Source organism: Nannospalax galili, unplaced genomic scaffold (assembly GCF_000622305.1).
Source record: "Nannospalax galili isolate Female #2095 unplaced genomic scaffold, S.galili_v1.0 scaffold132, whole genome shotgun sequence".
In the NCBI taxonomy this organism is placed as follows: Eukaryota; Metazoa; Chordata; class Mammalia; order Rodentia; family Spalacidae; genus Nannospalax; species Nannospalax galili.
In genome coordinates, this window is record NW_008332644.1 from 565,640 (window position 1) to 589,507 (window position 23,868).

The window sequence follows — 23,868 nt, forward strand, 5'->3', positions numbered from 1 at the left end:
ACTGCACCTGGGGAGGCAGCAATTGCCATGGGGAGCCCTGACCTTTTGCCCTTGGGTCCTACCTGTGATGGCTTATCCCTGCGACTTTAGGGGCTGCTAGGTAGGGCAGGCCCTGGAGCCCGTCAGGACAGCACTGCCTTAGGGATAGACCCCTGCTTTGGAGACCAACAAGAAGTTTGTTTTTTGTTTGGAGGTTTTTTTCTTTTTTTGGCAGGCAGGCAGTCTATTCTGGTTGGCTCACTTGTGTGCATAAGTTTCTTCCTGTGGACAGAGCTCTTCTGGCTGACTCTTGAGCTCATTCTCATCTCTTCAGCCTTTCCTCTAGGAGGCCCCAGGTTCCAGTTGCAATGGAACTGGAATAGCGGCTAATTCAGTTGTTTTGTCTGTACGATACCCAACATCTGGGCCCTGGAGTTGCCAGAGGCAATTGGAGCTTTCTCATATACAGATAAGCTCTGCTCTGCCACCACCGCCCCCCATACCTCCCATGATTTCTCTTTTCTGGCTTCTCTTCCCTGCAGGGCCAGGCAGGTTACTGTCTACATGATGGAGGTTTGTGTGATCTTCCATCTTCTCCTCAGTGGGGGACATACCCAACTTAGCAGCCCCCTTTTGGGGCTCTGGCTTCCTTGAAGCAAGGTCGGCCTGTGAGTCTCCCTCCCTCAGAGGCCAATTGCATAAGCAGCTGCAGCCCTGAGTACATTCCCATGGTTACCGGGCTGGGAAAGGCTGGCGGAGATGGCATCGCCATGGCACCGGCAAGGTCCACGGTTCTGCTGGGCGTGGCTCTGGCATGAGTAGCTCTAGGTTCTTGCTGGACAGATGGCTGTCACAGAGCCCCTCCCGACATCTAGCAGCCTGTGGAGTCACAGTGTGAAGCCAGCAGACAGGAGTAGGTTAGGGTGGAGTGTGAGGGCCCCTCTCTTCCTGCTCCTCACAGAAGGTCTCTAGGTACTCAGCCTGCAGCCTTGCACTGTGTGATGGCCTCTACGGCCAATCCCTTCATGTCAGGGCTCAGTCCAGACAACACCTCGGCCTGGCCTTGATCCTAGACTAAGTCATGGCTCTGTCCATTGTCCATGTCTATGGAAGCCCCTTATTCAGATTGGCAGGAATATGGACCGGGATCCATAACTCCTGATCTTCTGTGTCCTGCCACCTCCAGGAGCTGTTCCCAGGGACACCAGAGTCAGAGGTAAGAGCCCCAGACTTGTCCCTGCCTTGAGGATACAGGAGGATGGAGAACCAAGATATGTGAGATACAGATCTTCAGGGTGGCTAAGCTGCCATAGAGGTAGTAGGTGTGGGTTTGAGGGAGGCCAGGGAAGGCAGCTGGCATGAGGTAGAGACTATGTCCTGTTTGACAACTGAGTCTTTCAATGATGGACTGTGCACGTATGGAAGTGACTCCAAGGTGGGCTCTGTGATACTATAACACAGGGAGCCACCTGCAGGAGATGGGATGGAGGGCAGGACTCAGAGTAATCTACCCCAGCAAGCCATGTGAGGCCTGGGCATCTTCAGCAGGCAGACCTCTCATAGGGGATACCAGATTTACCCAAGTAGTCCCCCTTCAGACTTGAGTTTGCATCCTTGAGTGTTCCGTGGGGTAGAATTGCTCCATGGGACAGTTAACAGGGGACTGCCCTGGCTCCCAGGTCCAAGGATATTAGTTCATCTGTCCAGCAGTCCGTCCCCCCCCCCCACATCCCAGCAATCATTCCATCACCCCTTTTCCTCCTTGGCCCAGCCAACCAAGTAGAATGCTCCCATGTTTCAGCCTCACCATGGCATCCTGAATCCACCCTTTTGCTACTACCTGCCGTGCTATAGTCTAGGGTAAGCCACCTCATGTTACAGCAGGCTCCCCACAGACCCCACACTGCGGCCTTCCTGGCTTGCACAGGACACAGCCCATATAATAAGGACAAAGCAGGCCCTACCATCTTCCTGATAACTTCTTTTAAAAGGACGGATGGGATCTAGAACAAGAAGGCAGAGTGCCCTTGTTTGTCCTTAGCTGGGGAATCTATGTGTCAAACTACTGAAATGTTTGAGAATGGCTGAGAGAGTGTGGTGAGTATTGACTTTGGAGCTAGAGAGCAGGAAATTCACAAATGAAATCTGTACAGTAAGGATCAATTGTATGATATTGAATCATTCCATATTTATGGCTGATTCTTCCTCTGTCTCATTTACTGTTGCATCCACAGATGGAGAGGGTCATAGGCAAGACCCATTAGCAGATGTCTATCTTAAACTGTTTTGCGTTGCTATGACAAAATACCCGAGGTTAAGTGAGTCATAAAAGCAAGACCCTTAATTAGCTCATGGTTCTAGGAGTCCAAGGGCACGAAGCCAGCATCTTCTCAGATCTGATGAGGGCCCCAGGGCTGCCTTACTGCATGGTATATGCATCACTGTGGGAGAATCTGTGAGATGGGGAGTAGGGTATCACAGGACAAGGCAGGAGGCAGAATGGAGACAGCAGGAGTTGCTTTCCCCCATCCTCTTGAGAACATACCCATTCCCCAATATCAGCATTAGTTCCAAGAGCGGTTGTGACTTAACTACCCACCGTGTGGTCCTACCTCTTAAAATTTCCCCACTCTAACACTGCCACCTCAGCTTGTAGCTTCTAGCCCATGAACCTTTGGAGAATTCAGCCAGACCATGAAAACAGTGTCTATTGACACGTGTACACACAAGCATATGTACACAGAATGCTTAGGGTATTCAAAGGGAAAGAGATGGGGACATCTCTTTCTAGTGCTAGCCTGGAGCATCAGAGGGAGAGAAGGAAGATTCTGGCAGGAGAGTGGGGGTCAGTAAAAGTCCTTGTTGCATAGTATCCCTTTCTATATGTTGTCTCTGTGTTGTCAGACTTGTTATTTGCCATGGGGGAGCTGTGTGTGTATGTGTGTGTGTGTGTGTGTGTGTGTGTGTGTGTGTGTCATAGACAGTTCTCTCCAGTAGCATCCACATGGCATAAGCAGTGTGCACATGGCTTGGCTGAGGATCCCTGGTTCCTGGTCCTGAAAGAATGGGTAAGTGTGCATGTGTACATGTACATGTATATGTGTGCAAGTGTTTGTGAGTGCACAAACATGCACATGAGGGAACATGTGTCCCCAAGCATGAGGCACGTGTGTGAACGTGTGCCTGGCCCTGCCCTGACGAGGCCTGCTGGCTTCCTAGCAGCTGGAGTGCTTGCTGTACTGACAGGGCCTGTAATCACGGGAAATTACCCAGCCCAGAACTAAAATTAAGGCTGCGGCTGCCGCCACAAGACCTGCTTACAGAGCCAGGCTCCCGGAAGAGGCCAGGGGGGAGGAGGCTCTGCTGGGAGCAGAGGCTTCTGGGGAAGACAGGGTCTGGCTGGGCAGCATGAGCAAGAGAAAGCCCAACTCTTATTTGACCAGCAGCTGCCCAAGCGCTGTGCTGGTTACTTGCATGCAGCCTTTGATTTCCCTCTCCACAGCTTGAGGAGGTAGGCATGATCTCCCTGTGCCCCTGAGAGGAGAGACTGAGTCTCCCTGAGGTCAGGTAATGAGGCTTGTCACTGTGGAACTTCTGGAAGACACGACTTCCTGACACCAGGGTGAGACTGGGCTAAAGAGAGGGCAGGCTGTCTGGGCTCTGGGTGGCTGAACAGCATGTGTCCTGAAGAGCTTTCTCTGGCTTTCAGTATTGGCATTGGCTGCATGTGCATCAGGAAGAAACCCTGGCGTCCAAAAAGGTCTGGGGCATGATGCTGTGGGAACTCAGGTGGCTCTCCTGGGAACATAGTGAATGGAACAGCAGTCTACAGAGCTCTCTTCCCAGGCTCGGCCTCTCCTGAACTTATGGGCTCAAGACTCTCCGTGTTCCTATGGAGGAACCTGAGGATGGCCCCATACACCATACCTAGACTTGTGGCAAGGCTTCTCAGCTGAGGACTTGGCTAGCATTTTGTGTCCTTGCAAAGACCCATCCGTGATCTTGTGAATGAATCTTCTCCAAGGCCAGTGAGTTCATGAACAGTGAATGGGGTCTGCTGAGGTCCTCCAGGGTGGACCTGACTGAAGGCCTCAATTGGTAGACACAGGTCCACCCTGCTCCCATCCACCAGTCCCCAGGATAACCTGGCTCACCAGTACAGAGGCTGTGGACCTGGAGGCCCCATATGGTATTTGTTGGCACACAACCTTCCTGGTCTGCAGCCAGGGAGCGGCTGCATCTGACTGAGCAATGAAGAATGAGCTGAGTGCCAGGCATTCATGTGTGTGCATACACACTCCTTAAAGAACCATTGAGCCATTATAACCAGCCTTTCTTCACAGATAGGGAGAAGGCAGCTAGCTAGCACTGTGATTTGCACACAGCTATGAACGTGAGTGACAATGGGCTTGGCATGTGACCTCTGACAGTCTAGCAGCAAAGTGTCTCTGCTAACAGCTATGTCAAATGGCCTCTGCTGAGTCCCTTGATCCTTTCTGAGCCCGTTCACGCTGAGCAGGCTGACTGGCGGGCAGTCATCTGGTCTCTGTCTGAATATGTCTAAAGTAGGCAAAACCCTGCACAGTCCTCGAGGATGGCTCTGTTCAGAGGCCCTGAAGCAGCCTTCTAAACCGAGTTTTCACACTGGACATCTGATACCTAGGTCTCCTTGATGGGCCCTGTTGTGCCTCTTTGGGGATCTGGAGAAGGCAGTCAGAAGGCTATGGACATACACTCCCACTAGCCTATGCCAGGCTTGTATGGGCAAGTCCAGCAGGTTCCAGACTGGGGCTGACACTTTATATCATCTTGCTAATCTTTTGTGTGTGTGTTGGGCTGTGACCAAACACATGAAACTTCTTGACTATTCTAGTGAGTTAGAAGTGAGTAGAAGACAGAGCTTGGTATTGCTTCAGGTGCAGGCAGGCATTTCATGATGTCTCAGTGACGCAGTGATAAGGAGAAAGCAGGCTAAGCTAAGTGCTGCAGGTGGCCTTCTCCCCAGTGTTCTGTTTTAATTTCCTTCCCCCTCCTCTCCCCACAGACCAGGCTCCCATCAGGTCAATCCTACAAGTCCCCCTGCCAACCCTGCTCTCTAGTGCTGAACCAGGTCTAGATTTGGGCACCAATAGCATTATGGGTTGGGCAATAATGAAAGGGACCCTGTATAACCAGCACTTGCCACATGCAGACTGTGTGCTAAGCCCACCAATTGTATAACCTTAAAAGTTTTTATATGTAAGTTTGCCTGCGTATATATATGTGTACCGTGTTGGTGTCTGGTGTCCATAGAGGCCAGAGCAAGAGTCAGAGCCCCTGGAACTGGAATTAGACAGTTGTGAACCAGCATGTGGGTATGAGGAACTTAATCCAGATCCTCTGCACGTGGTCCTAACCTCTGAGCCATCTCTCCAGCCCTATCATCCTCGAATCCTCATAAAGTATAAAGCATATTCAGCCCATTCCACAGACAAAGAAACTGAGACCTAGAGAGCTTCATCTGCTTGCTCAAAGTTACACAGTCCTAAGCTCAGCTCTTGGTCACTAGTTTCCACCTAGCTGTAGCTGTGCCTCTGAGCTTTGGATGCCCTGGCTCAGGGTAAGGGGTCTGATCCTCACCACCCTCCCTTCCTGGTCATTTCCTTTTCCTTTCTGAACCCTGGGTAGTGGCTCTTGCTAGTTCCTCCAGCCCTGCCCTGAGGGATTCTGTTAGTCTTTTGAAATGGACTGTGGCATGTGGGGAGGGGACCAGGCCGAAGGGAGTCTGTCTGGCTCTAGTAGAGCCTGTTGAGCAATCCCTGAGCCCAGCCAGGCTCACTCAGCCCCAGGGCTTCACTATTCCCCTTTCTCTCACTTAACCCCTCCTTAGTGAGCAGCCCGAGCTGGAGGGACAGACACTTATTCTTAGGCCCACTGGAACTGAAACACCACAGGAACCCACACTCCCTCAGAGCAGCTCAGAGCCTGGCAGGGCAGACTCTCATGCCTCCCTCCCTGGCCAAGGACTCAGCCCAGGGCTCACTTTCAGGACTGACTGGCTTCTTCCTCCTCAGTGGTGACACCTAGAATCTGGAATAAGCTGGATTTGGGTCCAAGTCGGGGTTGGAGTCACTGAACAATATGGTAGCCAGTCAACTCCCCAACCCTGCCTGCTCTTCCTGGAGTCTCTGTCACTCAAAAGAAATTCTGTTACTTGTCAAGTCCTCCCAAGGCTCCTTACTTCCCTCAAGATGAAATGCTGAGGGCTGTCCAAGGAATCCACAAGGCTTGAAAGGCCTATGTGTCCTGCCTTGTAGGACCGTCTCCCTTTTCTCCTCATTGACAAAGCTCCAGCATGCTGGCCTACTTATTGTTCCTTCTCCAGAGTCTTTGCAGGTCAGGTGCCTACATGGCTCACTCTTTTACCTCAGTGAGGCCCCTGAGTAGATGGCCCCTTCAACAGCGGGAGCCTTTCCAGGCCTTTTGGTGCTCCCTCACTTCACATCCTTCTGCATGTCAGCTCCTATGAAAACACCACTTAGCTCATTTATTTAGCTTTCTTATCATTTGTCTCTCTCTGCACTGGAGTATATGGCCCCAAAGTGTAGAAGTCTTTGTTTAGTGTGTTTGGTATCGCATGTCTCCAGCTGCGTCTCACTTACTGGGTTGTGGTGATGGGCAATTAGTTGACACCATGTCTTATAGATTTTAAATGCCCAATACATCATTATGATGAGGAAGAAACTACATTTTTGGGATAGGAAGAAAAGGTAAGAAAAGTGCTTGGCAATGAAATAGAATAAAAATAGGTATAAAGAGGACTGGAACTCTGATTTTCCTTTGAGTTCCCCAAAGCTTCCTTCTCAAGTCCCTTGAGGCCAAGATCACCTACAGATCTGCCTTTGATGCTTCTCTTTGCCCATGACCTTTCCCTGTGTGGGATCCTTCCAGGGCTTGGCCCCACACTGCCTCCTGCAAACCTGTTTTGTGGAGAAGACTCCTCACACATATATTCAAGGCAGAGAGTCTATCTACACTTCCCTCCCAGGGCTCATAGCCTGGGGAGGCTGAGGGCCTCCTGATCAGGAGACCGTTTCTATGGGCACCCCAGGCCAAACCTTAGTTCTTCGTAACTCAGAAACTTCCAGTGAGCAGGTAGAGGCAGGGAGAATGACTTGCCCAGGGCCACATTAAGAATCTGAATCCAAATGGGGGCTGAGACCAGACCTCCTGCCTTCCAGCCTGAGGCCCTCTGACTGCTCTAGACATGTTTTTCGGAGCCCCTGCATGCAGTCTGGGTTCTCCCAGAGAATGCCATGGCCCTGACCCCACTAAGCCTCCATGGATGTTCCAGCACCCCTGGGGCCATGGAACTCAGAGCTCCCAAAGCCTGCAGGGCTTGCTGAAGGCGTGGGAGTCAGGGCAAAGTCAGTTCTCACCGAACCCTTTGCACGCCTAATCTTACCAGGGCTCTGAACTCCCGTGCTCCCCATTCTCCTTTGGGGATGGACAGTCCCTTCTGAGCAGACCTGGGTAGAGCATAGTCTACCCTCTTGGGACAGACTCTTTCAAGCCTCAAGAAACCTGATTACTAGGGACAGAGGGGCTTTTGACCTCTTCCTGCCACATAGGAGACCAAGAAACTTGGGCTAACAAAAGGAAGGGGCTTGACCAGGTGCTGGAGGGAGGTTCAGCCAGGTCTGGTTCAGAGCTCTGTCACCATCAGGCCTGCAGCCCTCAGCTTCTTCTGGACAGTGCCATGGCGTATACCTTGCATGTTCAGTGACAGAGGACTCACTAAATCACTAGCATTTAGAACTTTCTCTTTACTCCTGCTCTCCTTACGCAGAAGTAGAGGTCAAGTTCACTGCTTCAGACCCTTCCTGCTTTCTCTTGGTGCTCCAGGGGGCCCTCACTGACTGGGCCACAGAGAGGACTCTGCCATCTCCACCATGCTTCTACCCATACAGTACACTGGATTCAGAGACAGTTTGCACATCTTTGTTATTCATGTATTTAAAAATTTCTGTTGAACCTCTGTTGTCCTATGTGCCAGAGACTGCTCCAGTGATACAACACATTGACAATAACAAATAATACCAGATCCCAAAGATTGGCTTGGTCCTTGCCTTTGATTCCTCCTTATCCACAGTAGAACAGCTTGCAGCTGTGAGGCCTGAAGCCAAAAGAGCAACCAGTCAAGGCAATAGAGGCAGACGGCAGGGATTTGAAGCACAAGTGGGGAGAAGATGAGGAAGTTCACTGGCCTTGTTTTTCTCCACCCGGAAACGACAGGGCTGCCCTTTGGCCCTCTCAGGACATGGAGGCGTAGGAATCCTTGGAAACATCTGGACCATCTGCTAGCCATTCACTCTTACTGAGGAGGACTGGGTCGGGGCTCCTTTTGATAGGGAAGGGATTGGGGAGGACAAATAGATCGAGGTACACTCCTGCTCCCAAATCCTAAATATCTCCTCCAGGGCCTATGGCGGCCTTCCCCAGCAGCTATCTCCAGAACACTAAGAGACCTGTTCCTTGCCTCCTTCCCTCATCTCTTTACATGACCCTGTTCTTACACACTGTACAGGGCCCAGCTGGGTGATTACCTCCTTTATAGGAACCCAGGCTGAGAAGCAGGGGTAGGGGTTGAGAGGCTGAAAGGCAGGAAGGGGCTGTGGCTGGGGCAGAGAGAAGACTTCCTGCAGGAGAGGAACTCAGCTTTGAGGAGGTGGTGGAGGAGCTGGCTAGAGGCGGGGTAACAGAGCAAGCAGCTCATAGCATAGACCTGCTGTGAGATGAACAGAAACTTATCCCCCTGACACCAGGGCTGCATCTTGAGAGTGGCAGGTGCTGTGGGCTATTCAGGTCTCCCCTAAATCCACATGTCAAAATTCCAAATCCCACTATTTTAGAATATGGTCATTTAGTTATAGAACTTTTTATTTTTGGCAATACTGTGTGTAGAATCTAGGATCACACATGCTAGGCAGGTGCTCTACCATTGAGCTGCACCTGCAGCCTAACTAGGACTTTAAAAGAAGTAATTAAGGTAAAATGATGTCCCTGGGGAGGCTCCAAGCCAGTATGACTGGGGTACTCATGAGAAGAGGTTATCAGGGCAGAGGAAGGTAAGACGGAAAGTCGTATGAAGAAACAGAGAAAATGCTTATCTACAAGCCAAAGAGAAGGGCCACAGGCCCCACAGTCTGTCAAAGCCTCGATCCTGGGCTTTTGGCCTCCAGGACTGTGAGGAGACAGATTTCTGCAGTGGAAGCTCCCTGGCTGGGGTGTTTGTTATAGCAGCCCCAGCTGACTCATCTGGGAGTTGGGCTTTTTGAATAAGGCACTTTGCCTAGGCCATGCATGCTTATGGATCCCACGGTCAGGACTCTGCTAGGGAAAGAAAAATACTAGAGTCGGAGTCATGGAGCCTCTTGAATGTGTGAGACATATATCTAGAAGAGAAGTTGGTATTCTTTACACAAGACTAGCATGGTCTTTGAAGGAAATTGGTGACCTATATTTGCTCTGAAGGAGGTAGGAGAAAATCAAGTGGAACACTGGCAGACATGGGACAGCCTCTGACTTCCTTGTGGGCATCTAAGGGAGGGAGGGACCTTCTTCCCACCTCAAGCCAGCCGAAGGCCGGTGAGGAAGAATAAACACATAGCTCATGCCTAGGAAACATCATTCACAAAAGTCCAGGATGTGGAAGGTGCTGAACTACTTCTAAAGATAGCCAATGATTTTCTCCTGTAGACACTACTGACTTTATGTTCTAAGCATGTCAACTGCGCCATCTTCATCAAGCTTCAGCAAAGCCCAGTGAGGCAGGACTGTTAACTTCTCTACTTCACACATGAGAAAATGGAGGGATAGAGGGACTCTGTGGAGGTGCCTACAACAGCTGCTAAGAAGAAGGACCAAGAAAATCAGTTGCAATGGGAGCATGAGGTGGGGACCTCCAGGGAGACACTAGGGAACAACTACATGGGCCACCTTCTAAAATCTTTAGGACACTTTCTGGACTCTGTCAGAAAAGAACGACTTCCCTTTTGTTTGGGACTATGAAGTAGTCAGGATGAGGAAGGCAAGCCCTACTAGACTACTGGCTGTGGAAACAAGCAAGCAGGTCAGATGTTTAAGCATGAAAAATGACACACAGACACCTCAGACACTGGAGACAGCTTAATGGATATAGACTTGTTAAACATCCTTGGTGTGCAGCCCAGGCCTCTCTGAACATGATAAGTGTTCCTTTTCAACTTTTGTTTATTTTTACAAAAACCACATTCACAATGTGTCATGTTTGGTTTCAGTTTCTGGAATTTTCATAAGAGTACAGAGAGCGGAAAGGCCCTTGTAGTTCTCCTGGGGGCTGAGACCACAGGTTGCTGCTGACTGTTTTCTATGTACTATATGGTTACAGTCCATCTGTGTCCACAAGCAGATAGTTGTGGCCACATGACAGACTGTGTCCTGTGACTGTAGGAGAGGTGGGATATGTCTTCTGGCAAAAGCACTAAGAGACAGTACATGTGGCTCCAAATGGATTTTTCCCTCAGGCTCCAGAAGAGGTTGAATCTGTCTGGGACACAAAACAGAGGCCCAGCTGACACATAGTGGGAAAGAAACATAACTACGTAAAAGCTGTGCAGTTTGGCATCACCAAGAGGTGGGGCCACTCGTTACTGCAGTCCAATATATTTTAAGCTAAGTAACAGACAATCATGAACAGCATGAGTACAGAGGTCCTTGAACACCTCTGAGACCATGTGTATACAGTGGTCCCTGTGAGACCCCATTTAAATATATAAGATGTGTGTGTGTGTGTGTGTGTGTGTGTGTGTGTGTGTGTGTGTGTGACATGTAATACTGTGCTGTTTTGTATAAAGAATTTGGCCATCTGAACATTTGGGCATCTGAGAGTATCTTGAGACAAAGACCCTATGGCTACACAGGAGTGACTGTTGTCTTTCAGATGCATTTAGAAGTCATTCTATAGCAATTCTTTTTGTATTCTTGCTTTCGGTGTGGAATATCAGGAAACCTACCCTTTATTCATCATGCTGATTATGTGGTAAGAATGTGCAATCCTACAGTGATACCTGCTCTACGGGTTACTTTTGCTCTTTGTTCATTATCTTGGGACTAGAAGGTCCTGTTCCATCTTCGATAATACTACTTCTTTTTAAAATATTTTATTATTTATTTATTTATTTATTTATTTATTTATTTATTTATTTTTATTTTATGTATATGACTATATTGCCTTCACACATGTAAGTGCACCCATGTTGTGCAATGCCCGCAGAGGTCAGAAGAGGGTATTGGAGCCCTGGAATTGTAGTCATGGTTGGTTGTTAGGCACGATGTGAGTGCTGAGATTTGAATCCAGGTCCTCTGCAAGAATAGCCAGAGCCCTTAACTACTGAGCCATCTCTCCAGCCCTAATACTACTTCTTTGGAGGGCATTTTACTTCCTGAATTTTAATTTTGCTTCCTGTACTGGGGATAACAATCCAGGATCCCAAGTTCATACTTGGGCTTGCCAGATATGAGAGTTTGGGGTAATGACAGGTGTTTTCTGGTTTGCTCCAGCTGACTCCTGTCTCCTTTTGAACAAACTTGGATTCTTCCTGGAAGATTTGGGCAAGAGGAAGGACCTGGTGTCAATGAGGAGGCAGAAGGTGATCAGACAAGACCCAATTGTGGAGTTTTCCTTTCTGTTGTCCAGAGAGACAAGACAGGGACTTACATGTCTTCATAGGGCAAACCTGGCTTATACACTTCCCAGGGCTCTGATAGGAGATGTGACACTCACACACAGGCAACATATGAGAAAGTCTTACTGTAGTTTTCATTAAAGGCTCTGGGCTTGCAATCAGGGCTGTAGCAGAAGCTAGAGAAGTTAAAGGGCAGCCAGAATCAACGTGATGCAGTACGCCATCTCTCCCTAGGCAGCTCTGAAATATGCTCCTAGACAAACACGAACAAAACTGGGGGCATTCACGCATTTCGCATTTGTTAAACCTAGGGAAAACAGCTCTAAGAAATTGAAAATAAGGAAGGGACCATCATTGTCTGTGGCTTCTACACATATCTTTTGCTGTGTTTTCAGTAACCTGGGGATTTATATGCCTCTGCCTCCCATTGAACCCTCGAGGGAGAGGCTGGCTCGAGGACCCGTACTGTATGGTTGCAGATTCGACTGGAAGAGGGAAGAGGCAGAGGGTATAGGGTGGCAACCTCAGCCCTGGGGAAAGGTGGTGATGGCCTAGGGAGGAGGGACAAATGACAGAGCCTTGGGGAAGTCTAGCTCTCAATTGGGAATGTGGCAGCTGATATGGGTGTGGGGCACAAGGCAGTATCCACAACTACAACTGTGCCCCCTCATCTGCCACACCTGGCAAGACCTTCTTCCACAGAGGGTTACAGGAATCAGGCCTCTCATCCCTAGGGATGGGAGCTGATCCAATTTCAGGAATCCAATCCAGCTCTATCCCAGACCCTCCCCACACCCACCAAGGGAGGACCTGTCACTAGGAGAAGGATAACCCTCTCGTGTCCAAGTCTTCATTTCACTTGCAGCTCGGCACTAATCCAATTGCTGCCTCTAACCTAATTCTCCATTGTTGCTAGAGTCCTTTGCCTGCTGATATTAAAACTCTTTTCATTTAATTGTGCAGAAGATAGATCCTCTTTGGCCATCAGGTGGTAAATATAGAATAGCTGATGTGTCGCTCTAATTTCTTCCCTGGCAGGCCTCCTGCAGTGCAGAGTAATTGGGGACCAAGACACTCTGGAAGAAAGGAGGAGACAGGAAGGAGGAGCACAGGAGGCAGGGCAGAAGGTCCTGCCATTGTCAGGAGGTCACAGGTGAAAGGGAACTTACCGGTGTCTGCAGGGCCTGTTGTTTCTCTCCTGAGTCTCTTGTGTCCCCTGTTTAATGGAGCCCCAAAATGCACAAGAATCAAGTGCTTCTGAACCAAGCGTGATGAACGAATGCTGTCCCACTGTAAATTTTATGAAGGACTATAGTATCCCCCAGAGTTGGGACCACTCCAAGGGGGGTGATTTAGATAAACCCCTCATCCCTCACCCAAGGACGGATTGCCTGGGTTTCTGTGCAAAGTCACCAAGGAACCTATCATATCACAGCTCTTTGGTACTCTGAGACTCTGTGTGATAGTGGACCATAATCTCCTTTGTTGGTGATCACAGAATTTCCCAGGAAGACCAAGAAAGGGTGGATTGATCTCCAGCCCTGAGAGAAACAACATGTGGAAGATGGGGCCACTGTGTGTTCCCATAGCTGGGGAGAGACAGCACAATACTGTATGGTGACAGAAACCAGTAGCAGGCTACTGAGTTCTCTTCCATTCATCCAAAAGGGGCAAGGTCCCAGTCCTGGTTATGAACTCAGTCTGTAGTCACAGTTGGCTATGGAGGATCCTTGGATGAGGGATGGTCATGACACAGGGAACTGCTTGGCTGTAACTGCAACTTCCTGGGTCTCACAGCTTTTAGTATTCTCTTGGGCTCTGGAAAAGTTGGCAACCTACTCTGTTTCCTGGAAAGAAAATGCTTAGCCCCCTGGGCCTCTGAGCCTTCCTGTGAGACCACAGATGGACCTGAGCTTCTAGATGGGTCCAGCTTCACATCAGAGGCTCATGGACCTCTTTCTGCCACCCTGCCCCTTACAGGCTGCTGAGAACATCTCTTCCAGGCTTGGCTCTGGGCAACCTTTGTTCCTGCCTGCCTCACAGCAAGGCATAAACCAGTATTTCCCGAAGTTCCTCTCTCCTGAACACTTGAGGTCTTTGGGGCTCCATGCTCTCCTCGTCCTGTCATCCAAGGCCCCTCAAGCAGGCTTGCCCAGTCTTATTCCAGCCCAGCAGGACTTTCCTAGACCTGCCTCTCTGCCTTTCCACCTTTAGCTGAGCCAGGACACTCAGAACAGGGAAGAAGACTCACAGAGTTCAAACAACATCAAACCCTTTGACATAGTGGCCTGAAGATGAGCAAGGTGGTTTTCAGGATTCTGGCCTGGATGTCCTCACTGACCTTTATTTCAGATCATAGGACCAAGTCTGCTGACGTGCAGGTGACTCCTCCACTGCCTTTCCATTATAAAAACCAACAACAGCAGGCCATGTGACTGCTGAAAACCAACACAGGTGGCTCAGTCACAGGCATGTCAAGGCCAGAACAGCCATCACAGCTCTCATATCCCTTCTGTTTAGATGAGGAAACGGAGGCCCAGAGACAGTGGCTAGAAGGCACACTCACCCAGGCTCCCACATGACTGCACTCTGGGGTCTCGGCTTTTCAGACTCTGATCTACATGTGAAATTTCTGTTCCTGCAGTCAGAATGGCAGATGACTTGCAAGGAGGAGGGTCAGGATAACAGGGAACAGACTCCAGCTTCACCCTCCACCAGCTGTGTGACCTCTCACAAATTCCCCGACCTCTCTGGGCATCATTTTCCTCATCTATAAAATGAAGTTGACAGTGGTATCTGTCCCCTGGAGTGGCCTGAAAAGCTATTGAGGTAACCCTGGCATGGCATCTGGCAAGTGGCAGGTCATAATTATCAAAGTTCATCCCTACTGGATTGCAAGCTTCCCCTCAGCCCAGTGAGAACCATAACAGGCAGTAGCAATTGAAGCAAGGAGCAGGCATTTAATGTGCTCCCTCAGAGAATTGAAGGGTTCTGTGTCAAGGGATTATCTGGATGACTTTTCCAGAAAGAGAGGGTTGCATAGATGTATTTTTTTCCTCTCTATAGACATTTCCTAGCTTGGGCAAGGGGCAGCAAAGTCATTCTGCCCCTCTTGAGATGTCTAGGAAGCAGAGGGAGCCCCCAAGTCAGGCTTTTGGTTCCCCCCTGGAAGGACTCAGAAGTCCAGGGCTGCCCTGTCCCTTGCCCCCTTTCCCTCCTGCCTTCCTGCTCTCCTGCCCCTGCCCTTTGTCCCCTGACCCCTGCCACCCCTGACCTCTGCCCTCCTGGTCTCTGCTACACAGTGGATGCAGTGCTGGTCAACCTTGCTCCATGTTTGGAAGGCTTTGGGGTAACAGCTGTGCCCAGTGACTCCATTCCAGGCAGAGCACCAAGCAAAGACGTCAGTTCTCCCCAGGACACCCCAAGTCAAGTAGCAGCTCCTTTTATTCATGGGGATCATCCCAAGACCTGCAGCCCACACGTAAAGATAAATTTATGAATAGGCATAGTAAGAGAGAGATGAACATTCTTTTTCTGTCAGAATATTTTAATATACTGGGGCCCATACTTCCTGTGATACTGTTGGGTAGCATGACATCTAGGTGATAAGATGAAATGGAGACCATGGTGCCACACACCCTGTTATGTGAGTAAGTAAGGGTTCCTGGAAGACAAACCATGCAGTGCCATCAGAGTGGACCTCATAGCCAAGATGGCTGCTCAGCAGTCCGCGCGCTGGTGGTAGTATACACAGAGTGGACAGGTTAGACTGAGGGATGATTCCCATCCCTGGGTGTGTGTGTGTAGCTGGACGGTATGAATGTAATCACATTGCCCAGAATAGCACTCAGTGTAAAACTTATAAGTTATTTCTGGAATTTTCCATTTAATATTTTTGGACTGTGGCTGACCATGAGTAACTAAAAACATGGAAAACATAAGGGAGGGTTATTGTAATATTTTAGTAAAGTCACATTTTCAAAAACATCAAGATTAAATTTAAAAAAATATACGAAGAACAAAATATCAGATTTTAAACAGACATACTGACCTTGCACCCAAGGATCCTGGAAGCATGTGCCTCCTGCCTGACTTGATTGATTCTGAGGCTGAGCCCTTCCTAGGCCAGTGGTATCTGCCTCTCTGCAAGCTCTGCAAGTAGGAAAAGCTCTATAGGCAACTCAGCTGTGGAGAGGACCCAGGACTACTGCTCTGAAGGAATAAAAGAAGGATGTTTGGGCTGACAGGTGCAGAGAAAGGCCAGGGATGCAGTCTGGTCCTTCACAAAGGCCTGGGGCTGGTGAAGTTACCTGAAAGGGGACATTCAAGGCCCTGTCTGCCTAGTGACTGGCATCCTGCTTTCTTACCTTTATCCTGTTGGGCTTTTGTTGTGGTTCACTTTTATGCAGAAACTTCTAGAACTCACCAATGCAATAAATGAATAGATTCTGTCCTTGAGGACACTGTGGTGCAATGTTTTCCACTCCAGATACCAGGATCCTTTTTTCTGTGGGCTCACCTCCTCTGCAGACTTCTAGGCCTGGCCCAGTCTTATTCTTCACCACCATCCTGGCCCACTGGTTTCTCCTTCCAAACGTACCTCTGAGAGCCTACTGTGTGAGGAGCTGGATTGGAGCCACACAGCCTTGAATTTTTAAAATAGCATCAGCACATATTTAAAGTTAAATTGTATTAAATGTAAGGCTCAGAATGAGAGGTGGCAATTGCTCTGCAAGTCCAGGCAAGTCTTATGCCAAGCTGCAGTCACCCTTAACTCTTCCAGCTGTTTCCTATGCTGTTTAGCTCCATCTTCCTCAGTAGATGCTTACATTATTTCATTTATTCATTCATCTCCCAATTTGAGGTGTTAGCATTTGCCATCCTTTTATGACAAATAAGACTTGGTTTTCTATGCTTCTGCTCCCTTTCCTTCAGTCTTCACAACTTTCTATTCTGTTGCTGTAGTGATTGAACAAAAGCAATTCCTGAGCCTAATTGTTTCTAGAAGGTTTATTCTTATTTATACAATGCCTAGTGTTCCTCATATTAAACTTTCTATTTGTCTGATATCTGTTACCTAGCAATTGTTTTTCTAAACCTGGCTTGCCAATAATGGTCTCCTTTCAGTGACATATTTGCCTCATTTAGTTCCTCTCTTCTTTTTATTGTATTTCCAATTTTTATTTTATGTATATGAGTATATATTTTATGGATATTGCCTGCATGCATGTAAGTGCACCTGTGATGTGCAATGCTCACAGAAGTCAGAAGACAGCGTTGGATCCCCTGGAACTGGAGTTACAGATGGTTGTTAGCTGCATGGGGGTGCTGAGAAGCAAACTGAACCCAGGTCCTCTGCAAGAGCAACCAGTGCCTTTAACAGCTGGGTCATCTCTCCAACCCCCAGTTCCTCCATTTTTATCTTTTGCTGAACTTGCAGTTTCTTGGAGCTCCTGTTCAACTGTGTCTTAGGACAGTACCCTTTATGGTGAAACAGTCTTTTCTCTCCTTTTTTCTGTTAAGCGCCTCACATCCTAAATCTCTTTTTTTCCCCCTCTTTGGTTTGGACCCAGGAGCTTCCTGAAAAAGGGCTCATAGGAAGCAGCATTTTCAGGCTTTTTTGTCTGAAGATGTCTCCAACTTGATGGATGATAGTCCAGAGCATGGACATGTGGGAGAGAAGCGTGTTCCAGAGCTTCTTTGGTTGGCTATTTGAGATAGGGCCCCACTTCCTAGCTCAGGCTGGTCTTCCTGCTTGCCTCCTACCTCAGTGCTGGGAGTACATGGCTGTCATGACTGGCTTTAAAGTACAGCTGTTGCTCTCCTTCAAGCAGCCAGAGCAGCCAGACCAGCCTCCCTCCCGATTCTCAGTTCTGTCATGTCAGAAGGGTCTGAATTCTCTTCATCATGCTTCAGATTCCTATCTGCACATCTCTCTCGCCCTCTGAACTGGGCATGAGTGAGTCCTTCAAACCCATAGAACATGTACTTCTGGTCTGATAAACTTTTAGGTATAATTTCCTTGATAACATCATTTTCTCTGCCCTTACTTTCTAGAATTTTGGACAGCACAAAATTTTGTTGGTATATATTTTTCTTTATGCCCTATTGGTTTTCAAAGTTTTTTCTGATAAATTCCTCTTATGGTATTTTCCACTCTTCTATTTATTTTAAATTTATTGTTATTGTTGCTTTGTTTTAATTTCCAATAGTTCATTTTAATTTTATGTTCCGTCTTCAAAACTTCTTTCTGTCTGGATGCAACACACATACACATACACACACACACACACACACACGCATATACACAAGAATTACATAGGAGAATGTGTGTTAGATCATTCACTGTTGGTGGGAGTGTAAACTGGTACAACAACTATGGAAATCAATGTGGAGTTTCCTCACAAAGCTAGAACTAGATCTACCATACGACCCAGCTGTACAGCCACTCCTGGGCATATACTCAAAGAACTCTCTATCCTACCACAGAGACACATGCTCATCCATGTTCAGCGCTGCTCTCTTCACAATGGCCAAGAAATGGAAACAGCCTAGGTGTCCATCAACTGATGAATGGATAATGAAAATGTAGTACTTATACACAATATAGTTTTTATTCATCTGTAAAGAAAAATGAAATTTTTGGATAAATGGATGAAATTGGAAAAAATTATGCTAAGTGAGGTAATCCAGACCCAGAAAAACAAATACTGCCTGGCATGTTCTCACTCATGTGAATCCTAGTGTTATGTCTGTAGATTTGTGTGTTTAACTTGGAGTACCTGTAAAGTCCAGGAACCTAGAAGGGGACCATATTGGAGGGAGGATCTTAAGGGAGGGAGGATAATAGAACACAGGTGATATGAAGGGGGAAAGAGGGGTGTTTATTTGGGGAAGGGAAGTTTAAAAAGTGACAAGCTACAATGACTGGCCTGGCAAGATGTGCCTGTGTGTGCAACAGTAGTATTCCTTTCCGATTGGATTTAAGGCCTTCTCCACAGGAGGACGCACATGCCTGGTACTATAAATCTGGTCAAGAACTCACAGCTGGGGAACGCATATGCTCTAGGGATAAACCTACTGTCTTCTACAGGTATCCGTATCAGTGTAGCTCTCATTTCTCATCAGAGAAGCTTCTTTATGTGGTGGATGGTGTTTAACACAGAAAATCACAACTGTTCGAAGTGAAGAGAATACATGTCTGTGGAGTGCTCAGCCATAAATGGGACATTTATATTACACCATCTACCCACAACTTTAGGGACTATCACAGAAGAGGAGGCATAAAAATTGTAAGAGCCAGAGGTTGGGGAGGACCAGGATAAAAGTGTCTTCTAAACAGGCAGCACCACTGTACTTATGAACTCACAGCAGCTGTGGTTGGTCCCCTGCACAAGACCTGTACAAGATCAAGCCAGTCAACATTCCAACATGGATCAGGGAGGGACTCATGAGCCCTCACTCCTAGCTGAGAAGCTGTGACAGTTGATGGTTGCTAGTGGAGGGAGAATCAGTTTTGTTTAAGGGTGTGGCCCCTGGAGGCTACAGTGGGTGACCTCACACCCATGTATGAATAAGTAACACAGATTAGAGACAGCAGTTTAAAAGAGGGAGGGAGGGAGGGAGGGAGAGAAAGAGAACATGAAGTTGAGAGGTGTTGGGGATGGGGAGTGACTAGGAGTTAGGGGAAGGAATGGCGTACTGAATATGACCAAAATACACTGTATGCATGTATGAAATTCTCAAATCATTAATTATAATAAGAGTGTGTGTTAAAGCTGAGCCTGGTAGTACAGGCCTGTAATCTCAGCTACTTTGGAGGATGAGGCAGGAGGGTTAAAAATTGGAGTCCTGTTTGTACTAGAGAGTTTAGGAGCATCCTGGGAAACTTGGACAACTTAGTAGGGCCCTATCTCAAAATTTCAAAAAAGCAGAAGGGAGGCTAAGGACGCAGCTCATTGGCATGGTATGCTTGCCTAGTGTGCCTGAGACCCTGGGTTCACTCCCTTCCCCTGTACAGAAAAAAACGTTATTAGTCAGCTTTTGGTCACTGTGACAAAATACCTGACTACACAACCCAGACAAGGAAAGGCTTGTTTTGGCTCATGGTTTCAGTGGTTTCAGTTCACACTCACTTGGCTCTGTTGCTTCTGGGCTGTGGGGAGGCCATGCATCATGCAGGAGACTATTCACAGAGCAGAGCTGCTCACTGCAGGAGGACCATGAAGGAGGGAATGAGCAAGAAAGGGAAGGGCTGGTAACCACACATAGACCCCAAGGGCATGAAGACCCCTCTGCCTTCAACTACAGCTTCGCTTCTAAGTTCCACCACCTCCCAATCATGTCATGGAACTACACATCCACCAGTGGACCCCACTGATTAGGTTAGAGGGTTTGTGATCAAGTCACTTCCTCAGAGCCCCACCTCTGATTTGCTGCATTGCAGACCACAGCTTAAGCACTGGAGGCTGGGGTTGGGGCTATTTCAGACGCCAACCACAAGAGAATGCTCAGTGTTCTTTCTGTTCCCTGTATTAGCTCCATTTTTTTTGTGTGTGTGTTTTCTTTTCAGTTTATTTGGATGTTGGTATTTTATATTGTTAGGTATGAAATTTTAAGGAGCAAATAAGCTTCTCTAAAGCCTGTGGAGGTGTTGCTTGGTCGTGCTTGGGTTTCTAGTGTTGCAGAAACATCTGACAACTCTGCCTCATCCTGTGCATATGATCAGTTCTTCTTTTAAAGTTTTCTGTCTCTGGTGTTATGAATTGCATGCCTTAACTTGTCTTCTGTGATTTATTCCATAATTCATGGAGACTTTCAAAGCGGACACTCACATTCTTGTGCTCTTGATCTCGTGTCTTCTCCTTAAACACTCTCCCGTTAGTGAGATGCTAGATTCTTTTGCTTTGAAACTCCTGTTTCGTGTCTGTTCTTCCTTATCAGTTTGTTCTGTTTTCCAAAATATATTTCAGTCTTTTAACTTTTCAATTAAAAATTTAGTTTAAGCTCTAATATTTTTCTCTTTATCTTCCAAGAACTTTCACTTATTCAATGAATATTCTTTCAAAAATAGCAATCTGTCCTTTTAAAAATCTGTTTCTCCAATACACTTTATTAACTGTTTTCAGGACATTACCTACATCTTCATTTTTCCACTCCCTGTCTTCTGTGTCCTTTAACTCTGCTTCTGTCTGGACCCTCCTTTGCTCCTCTCTGTCTTAAACCCTTCATGTTGGGGCCGTTTCTAAGGCATGAAGAGCTCCTTATAGAAGTTCATATCCAAGACAGAGGCACCAATCTGACATGAGAGTTTCTGCACAGACACACCTGTGGTCTTCCAGCTTCCCTCGAGGGGCTCAGGGGGCAAGCTCAGATGTGACTTTCTCAAGCTCTTTCCACTTGAGCTGATACGTTTTTCTAGAACAGAGTTCTCTCATCCCTTATGGGGATGTTGAGCTGTCTGAAAATGGAGTGGAAGCTGGAGGCTGACGTCCCACCACCCAAACAATAATCCCCCCCATATTCTGTGATGCCTCATCCCCTATGCCCGTTACAATCCCAGGGACACCAAGACAGGCCACCTCTGGGCTAAGTTCTTCTGATAGTCAACCTTTCTGCTCAGCTAGGTGAGAGGGGATTTAGAGACTGGTGGGGGCAGGTCTAAAGTCTTTAAAGGATATGTGCATCACTGATCCTATATTCAGCCTCACTTCTGGAAGGATCGGGAAACCCTGTGCCCTAAGTACATCCAAGCAGACTTTGGCTCACTGCCTGTGGCCTCCCACCCCAGGCACTTAGCTTAGTTCCCATTATCCTCTCTCCAGCTGTCTTTGTCCTGTTCTGTCCCATAGTGGAGGTTTTACAGAGGTGGGGAAAGGAATATAGGCAAGTGTGCTCACTCTGTAGAAGTCTTCAAAAGGCCACCTTGAAAGGACTGCAGAGACCTCCTCTCTATGCTGACTCTGAAACCCCTCTCCAGCCTGATTCTTACCCTGAGCCGGGTCCTGTGTTCAGCTGCACCCTGGACATGCTCCTGGTATAGACCAAGGTTCCTCAGGGATCCAACAGAACTCAGGATCATTTTATCACACCCTTCAAAGCTGTTCTCCTCTATAACCTACAGCAGTGAACCAACCCTTGTTTCCTGTTCTGTGGGCCACAGGCCACATACTGCTCATCCACCTTGACAGGCAGCCACCAGGCACCATGAGCCCATCTTTTCTTCTACCACCATGACCAGTCTAGTCTATATGTTGTATCTCACCTAGACCACAGCCTCCAAACAGGTCCGCACTTCCCAGCTCTGGTTCCCAGAGACTTCTCAGTGGGATCTTGTGGCTTGCTGCTCTGCTGGAAATATTCATGAACCTCTCCAGTGTAGGCTCTCATGTCCTTGGCCAAGGGAGTCTCTCTGCCTGGCCTGTAGTCCCTCCCTTATGTCCTACCATGAGTGCCCAACATTCCCAATACCACACATCACACTTGTCTCCCTCTGGTCTTAGAGTTAGGCTTATCTAGTCTCCCAGTTCATTCCCTAACTCTGTCTTCTGACTTCTCTCATCCACCCCCTTCCCTCTCCCTGTCGCTTTGGCACTTACCAGCTGGGCTTCTCCCTCCAGGAAGTCTTCCTTGACTCTACTCCTGCCTTGCCTTGCCAGGATTGGGAAACTGGCCCTGCTTTGCCATCTTTAACTTTCTGGGAAGGCCTCACCTGGCCACCTGGCCTGCTTCCTGGGAGCTGTCAGCTCTATGGAGGAGGGTGGGTCTGTGGTAGACCTGCTCAGGGTTCGTGTACCCATTCACTCTGTCTCCCCATCCAGGCCAGTGCTAGGATAAATAGGTTCTGGTTGTTGAAGTCATAGAAGAATGCTATAATTAATGCGTGATTACATATAAATTATCTACTTCATATATAATTATGTAAGTCATACATTGATGTTATAATTCATTTAAGGGAACATTAAATACTTGCTAACTTAATAAGAGTCTGTAGTCATGAATGAAGTCCATTGTGGTCCAAGGAACGCAGAAGACGAGGAGCCACCCAGGAGGTCTCAGAGAAGTTCCTTGTAAGTTACTCTGCTCTGATGTGCCTGAGATCTTAAAGAGAAAGGGGAGCATGGAGGGAGCCATGGCAGTTCACCTTTGATAGCTGATGCACTGGTAGTCACCTATCCTTGGAGAGGTAGAACAGCATATCAGGGCTGAGGCAGCAGAAGAACCTGTCACCATGTGTGTGGCTCCCACACCACCTCCACCTGGACCTCAGAATGAAGCCAGAGAGGCAGAAAGATCCCCTTGGGGGAGCCAAGCCTGGCCAGTGCCTCCAGCCTTTCCTTCTCCGTATTCTGCCTCTCTGCAACATCTCTAAGCTCTGGCTTACTTCAAGACTTCTCCACCTCAACCCCTGCCTGCAGGGGTTAGGTGTCAGCATAGCTGGCCAGGTCCTGTGGGGATCATGTTTTATTTGTCCCTAATACCTCATGCATTGCCCATCCTGTGTGGGTTCAGCAGGAACGTAGAAGGGCAGAGCCCAGATTGTGGAGTGTTTGGGTGTGACACCAGAATCCCTCAGCACCTCATGCCTTGATCTTCTTATCTATAAAATGTGTATGAAGGGGTTGGAGAGTTGGCTCAGCGGTTAAGAGTACTGGCTGCTCTTGCAGAGGACCCAGGTTTTATTCCTAGCACCCACATGGCGGCTAACAACTGACTATAACTTTAGTTCCAGGGGAATCCGTTGCCCTCTTCTGACCTCTACAGGGATTACATAACAAGGGTACACTCAAATACATGCAGGTAATACACTCATACACATAAAATAAAAATAAAAGATTTTAAAAATGTGTGTGAAAACACTACTAATGCATTTAATTGTTGTACAGGTTAAGCCAGTTGTGTGTGCTTGGCACATACAACCTTACAGATGCGTTGCCTACTGTCATTAAGTAAGTGCTCAGGAAAAAATCTGCTGAGTGAATTGAGTCAGGTGTTAGTGGGCTCATAACTCTCTCCTGGCAACCACAGCCCCCCTGTTGGGCTCCCTGCCTCTCACCTCACCTCTCCTCGTCTGCCCTCTGCTGCACTTCTTCATAGTTTTGAGCTCAAGCCCATTCTGATTGACATTGCCTCCTTCTCTGCCTCCCCCAAGCACACAGGCACACACAACATTCAAGCCTGTGCA

The 23,868-nt window shown here is 48.0% G+C and overlaps 1 long non-coding RNA gene across 1 annotated transcript in view; it reads left to right on the top strand.

The window, feature by feature from the left end:
* Positions 1-3,415: 3,415 nt before the first annotated feature.
* LOC115069362 overlaps positions 3,416-23,868 on the top strand; it is a 30,445-nt gene continuing 9,992 nt past the window's right edge. The window contains exons 1-2 of the long non-coding RNA XR_003848637.1: positions 3,416-3,601; positions 12,723-12,837. This is a non-coding gene — a long non-coding RNA (uncharacterized LOC115069362). The remainder of the gene's footprint in view (positions 3,602-12,722; positions 12,838-23,868) is intronic.